A 6,424-nucleotide genomic window follows, 5' to 3' on the forward strand; every position below is an offset into this window, starting at 1 on the left:
AACGACTATAGCCTCGTTTCTACGATATTTAATTATTGTGAAAATAATTTTATAAAGAAGAAATATTACATCAGAACTTCGCAAAGATAAAGCCTCCTTTTTAAGTTCGTTACAATATAGTAATGAATAAACTCTTTTTTAAGTTGCTCTTTCTTAAAAAAGCAAATCAACAATTCATTTTATGGTAAAATTTAAACTCCGTTGGTTCTTTGTTTTTCCTGTTCACCTTTTTTTGCGGTCTTGCAGCATGCCATATAGATAAAAAAAAAAACCTAGGGACGAGAGTGCTAGATAAGGCAATATTGATATTTGGAAATTTTTTTCTTCCTTCTAAGAAAAACTAAATAAAGCCAAGATATAAACAGCTGGTCATGCTATTCTCCAGAAAAACAGATATATATAAAAATCACTGGGGTCGAAAGTGCTAGACTAGGCAGTATTAATATTTGGTAAATTTGTTCCCCTTGTTTTATAAAAGGCTAAATAAGTCATGGAATAAACAGCTAGCCATCCTATTCTCCAGGGATCATTACCTGTTCGTTCTTTTCCCGCATAAGAAATAGATAAAAAATCCCTGGGGACGAAAGTGCTAGACTAGGTTGGTTTATAAAAACGCATTATGTTATCGTAGTAATTGTAGGAATAGCTATATTTACTTCAGAGATTTTTATTAAAAATGTCATGTGAAATTATTTTAACAGGCGAAAAATTTTTGAGTTTCGAATTTAACTAAAACATTTCCGTGGTTCATACAAGTATAATATTTTCTCCTGAATTTATGCTATACATGATGACGTCAACATATTAATATTAACTTGAATAGAAATAAATTTTGCAATTAATTATTTGATGTTTAATACATTAACTTTGTTTATAAAATGTTTTATAATTAAAATGTATTTAATGATGTCATATTTCACGAATTTATAAATTCATTTTTTTCATTCATTCATTTAGTATTTTTATTTTTAGATATCCAGAGACTAACGATATCCTCGAACTAAAACAATTACTATTCATCCATTCTAACATCGTTCACAAGAGCGATGAAGATGAATACACACCATTGTTGTGGACAGTACGAAACACCAACAATACATCAATGGTGGAAATTCTCATCTCACATGGGAGTGATGTTTGGGCGGAAAATAGATCAAAATTCAACAGTTATCATTTGGCTGCATCATATGATCGTCACTCAATATTAGATATGTTATGTCGACATGATGCAACAAACATCAACCCTGTAAATGTTAACAACCGCACACCATTACATTATGCTGAATTGTATGGTAACATCTCATGTGTGGACGTTTTGTTGCGTCAGAAAAATATTGATGTGATGATCAAAGATAATCATGGAGGAACAGCTTATGATTGTGCTGGAGGGAGGTTGAAAAAACAAAACTGGGAAATAATAAGACGAAAATTAAAAGAATACGAAGTAAGTTATTTAAATAAATTGGAAAAGAATAAATTTGTATTTTATTTTAATTTGAAAATAATAAGGATTAAATAAATTTTTAAATAAATATTTAGGTATGGAATGTTTTTATTTTTTTAAATTTTTGTGCGTGGTATAAGAAATTAAAAGATAAATTAAGAGTAAAGTTTTATTTTTTAAAATTTCATAACAATAAGGAGAAATAATAGTGAAAAAACGGATGTAATGATTCGCGATGAGAAAAAGATGATATTTTTAAACGGAGTAAACTAATTAACAAATTGAATGTAGTGAATAAAGTGCGGAGGTTAAAAATAGTGAATACTTATAGTTTTAATAATTCTGACAGCTTTGATTTTTTATGTATGTAGAAATAATGAACAGAGACAGCGGAATAAAAAAGAGATAAAGTGTGATGTGTGTGAACATGCCAACCTGGGCGTTGGCGAAAGCTTGCTGAAAGATATATTTGGATATGTCGTAGATTTTGTCGTTCTTATTATTTTTTAAAATAAAAAATTATAATGAAATTAAAAAAAATAAATCTAAAAGAACAGAGAAGAAGTCAAAATACAATTTCGTACCCAGACTGATTTATATTTTACATCTTCTGAAATTGATTGTTATCATTGAAAGCATGAATTGATTATTATAGATCTAAAAATAATTAAATAAAAAGTTATTTAAAAAATTTAAATACAGAATGTCACGATGTTTCGTAATCCGAAATTATTTTGCATTTTTGCATAGAGATTGCACAAATTTCGCGTTATAATGTGAGTTATGTACAAATTGACGCATTGTCTCTCATTTAGAACGCATGGTCACATGATGGCTGTTTTAATGTTGAAGTAGCTATACTTTCCAGTCTTATCCTGATTATACTGAAGAATAGTAACATAACAGTTATAAAGTAAAACTCGAAACAATAAAACAAATATAAAGACACATTTTTTTGTGTTTACACATCACAAAAGCCGCCATTTTGTGATCATTGATTTTTCGTATTATTCGCAGTTTGACTTCATCTCCCGTTTTCCAAAAAGTAGCACCATAAACATACTGCCCTAAAACTCCTGAAACAATTCTTGGCGAAAAAAATGAAGATGAAATTATTGAAACTAAATTTATTTTTGTGAGTAATTATAACACACTTGTCTAAGAAAAAGGGAAGTAGTGCCAGAAAGCATTCTTGCTTCAAAGGCCTTCCAACAGGTAAGAAACAGCCAGCTGCTTGGACCATTTTCGTCCCCTGGATATGTTGCCTGATATGTCAAAGCAGCTAGCGCCCGGTCTCCAAGTCAAGACGAAAGAACCTCTGGGGACAAAGTTGTGCGTAGACTTATTAACAAAGTTGATACTGTTCAAAAAGGAATATAAAATAAGATGAGCACATTTCGTGATAAAGATAAAAATCTCAAATTTCTAATTAACAATTACAGACAATAGAATTCCAACACCAACGATTTTGATTGATCTATTTTAAAAAAACATACTGCGTCTAATTCTAGTTGTTGTGTTTGGGTTAGCAGTCAAAAAATTCATTATTGAAGTGAAACTGCGTCTAAATTAGCTGTCAGCAAGTTTATTAAAAAAAGAAGTATATTGTAGACTGTATTCTAAAAACAGCAGCTTGTTTTGTAGCCCATAGAACCTTATGAGCACTTCAGAATAACAGATTATCTTTATACCAAATTTAAATTAGGGTATTAAATACTTTACGACGTCAGACAAAAGCATTCAAACGCAAACGTATTTGACTGATTTAATTTAAATAATATACTGCATGTTTGCGTAAATGATTGGGATTTTTATATACAATGTTAAATAGATGTCTGAAAATTTCATAAACAATATATAGCTAGCTGTTAGAAAATGTATTTACTGGATCACATTTAAAGAAAATGAAAAACGTTTTCTTAATTATTTACAATTACTTTAAGGCTAGGAGATTCAAAAAGTTAAAGTAACAATTAAAGTAAGAGCCCTTCACGAATTTCCATAACTTAATTGATAAAAGGATTTATTCTTCTTTTAAGTATAACTATTAAGTTAAACTATTTTTTCATGTTTTAGGAGAATTCGTATTCGCCTAAAATTGTGTTTCCTGGAAGAGAAAAGCAAAATACTTATGTCATTGTACGGATGAACTTTGTTTTTAGTGCGGGCGTTGCAATGTTTCAAGGAAACGCAGAAAAATCAGTCTTAATAATATTTTGTCCGGAATTGTTGAACTAAAACTTTTTTAAAAAAAATAATTATTTGCCCTTAATTCCATCCGTACCTTACATATAACATAGGAACAAAAGTGCATTTTAATTGGTTTGAGTGCACTGAATTTTAAGTTTTTATATGTTGACGGAACAGTAAAGTCGAGATTAAGTCATGCGATTCATTTTTCTTGTTAAAAAAATTAAAATAATTTGAAGATATGAACCTTCATTTCCTGAAGCTTCCAGAGAGCAAATTTATTATTTTATGTTTTATACCGATGTACAGTATACTCTCCAATTAGCGGACACCATCGGTAAATCATTAAAGTGTCTAACGTTTGGAAAGTTTTACATTTTAAGCCGCAAATTAGAAAATAAGGCCGATTTTTCTATCACAAAGGAAAAATAACAAATTATAATATAATATTAACATAATTATAACGAAACAAACTTTCAATCTTTACAGATCTTTAAAGTCTTTCAAACAAATTTTAACAAATGACGGAGGATTACAGATTTTATTTCGAAATGTTTTTAATTATTTTTTGTTTTCTGCTATTTATCTTGACGATCTTTAGCCTCTATTGAGATCGTTTATTTTTTTTGAACTGTCCGCTAATTGGAGAGAAAAAAAACCATATTTGCTCTTTGGTGCAAAAAATATTGTCTGCTAATTAGAGTGTCCCCTAATTAAGTGTCCGCTTTTTGGAAAGTTTTTATGAGTCTTTGACTATAAAACGGTCAGTGTATGAGCAAAATGTCCGCTAATAAGATGTCTTTGCCTTTTAGAGTGTCCCCTAATTGGACAGAATACTGTATAAGAAAATGCTTTCAGGTTTTATTAAAAATTCAGCTTTTTGGAAACACAATATTCCTTTTTGAGAAACATTATATGCTAACAAATACACTTGCCTGGTGGATAATTAATATGACATTTGAAATATCATAGAATGGAGCTGCTATATTAGAAACAGTTTTATGCAAAATTGAGTGCATTAAAAGCTTTAGTCATAAACGATATTCAAACGCTTTCTTTGATTAATAAACAATTCTTTACAACTTTTTCTTGAACTAGTTATTATTATATAACATAAATGTAAATATGTAATAACTATTTTAAGAGCAGAGAAAGAGAAAACACGATCCTACGCGATGTGAAAATTAATGAATTATACTCTTATTTTTTCGTTTTATGTTATAAATTCAGCTTTACTTGCAGAAAACTGTTGAGTACATTATTCTCAAATATCAAAAATCATAATAATTATGACGTTTCCGAAATTTTATAATGGTTCAACGAACTGAAGTTTTTAGATCAATATAATATTCCTGTTAAATTATATTTAGATTTGAAGAACATAACTATTTTGGAAACAAGGCTACTTTCAGAAGGCTCCTCTATATGAAGAGTGTGACCGTAACATCGCGCTCACAATTGGCAATGGCAAACCAACTTTAAAGATTAATTCAGTATTCTCACCACAAGAGCATCTAATCACAAAAATAAATCAGCAAAAATTTGTTTTAAATTTTTCTTTCAATGGCATAATTGACTGGCATAACTGTAAGGTTTGCCTTTAATATTTTCTGAGCCTGAGCTTATGGGCGTTTCTGAAAATGGGTAAATTCTGGAATATAAGAAAGTATGATGATAACAAAACATTTATTTGGTTAAATTTCATCGAACCAGCCCAAAACCATATCAGACCAAATGTCAAGTCAATAGGTTAATATTGGAGTATGGAACTTTTAAGTAAAAGGACACTATAATACCCGGTTTAGCCTTATTTTGTGGATTTCTTATGTTCACTGCTTTGTAATTAGTATTAAAAGTCATGAGATAATATATGTTTGATATCTACTACTATTGTTAGTGGATCCTGGGTTTGAATCACATGTCAGGTTGAGCGCTCAATCTAGGTGTGCCTTAAAAAATGATTGTGTTCGATTTACGTGAAATTTCTTCATAGCGTCTTCTTAGGTCAAGCAAGAATCGTTTTACAAAAAATCTTTTTACTTTTTTCAGTATTAACATAAAATTTATAGGTATATAATCTTTAACAAAAAAACTATGTAATTTTGTTATGCCTCATGCAAAAGTAAATTCTATCAGAAAGGTTTGAAATTACTCCTTTTAGATAAATATCAATTTATTTAGAATATTAAAGAAAGCATGTCAATCTTTTTTGTTACTACATTCGATCAAATTTAGAACGGAAATGATTTTCTTCCATTTTTCGGGCTTTTCCACAAAATAACTTAAACTATACCATTATCTTTTTTAGTAGGCTAATATTAAACACGTTTAATAACCATTAATTGACGTCTAAAACGTGCCATAGCAAAGTGTCTTCCAATTCAAAGTTCCCAAGCAACTTTTTCTTTCCATTTACAAGCATTATTTTGCATGTATCACTCATGAAACTTTAAATATGACAACAGGTATACATCAACAATCCTATTAGTTGTGCAATTTTGTATTATAATACCCTTGTGTGTACAACAATACTTTAATTGATTAGTTAATTTTAAGCCAATTCTCGCAGCTGACAGGAAAACAACATCAGCATATTTTTACACTAAGAATTGTAAAGAACTCAGATTATAATAAAATGCAAAACTTTAATCAACTCAAATTCAGTGCAAATAAAATGTCTCAAAAAGGACCGTTTCTACCGCGACAAAATTGTTAAATCAACACGGGACATACCACCCAATGCCCGCATGTGTAATTTAAAAATAGGATTGATCAATATGTGAAAATTCA

The 6,424-nt window shown here is 29.4% G+C and overlaps 1 long non-coding RNA gene across 1 annotated transcript; it reads left to right on the plus strand.

Annotated features, from left to right (window-relative positions):
• Nucleotides 1-1,346: 1,346 nt before the first annotated feature.
• Nucleotides 1,347-5,518, plus strand: LOC130629396 (uncharacterized). Its single transcript, XR_008981955.1, has 2 exons — nucleotides 1,347-1,444; nucleotides 5,005-5,518. It is a non-coding gene; the product is annotated as an uncharacterized LOC130629396 (long non-coding RNA).
• The last annotated feature ends 906 nt before the right edge of the window (nucleotides 5,519-6,424 follow it).

The sequence above is a fragment of the Hydractinia symbiolongicarpus genome, chromosome 2, assembly GCF_029227915.1.
Source record: "Hydractinia symbiolongicarpus strain clone_291-10 chromosome 2, HSymV2.1, whole genome shotgun sequence".
NCBI classification, from domain to species: Eukaryota; Metazoa; Cnidaria; class Hydrozoa; order Anthoathecata; family Hydractiniidae; genus Hydractinia; species Hydractinia symbiolongicarpus.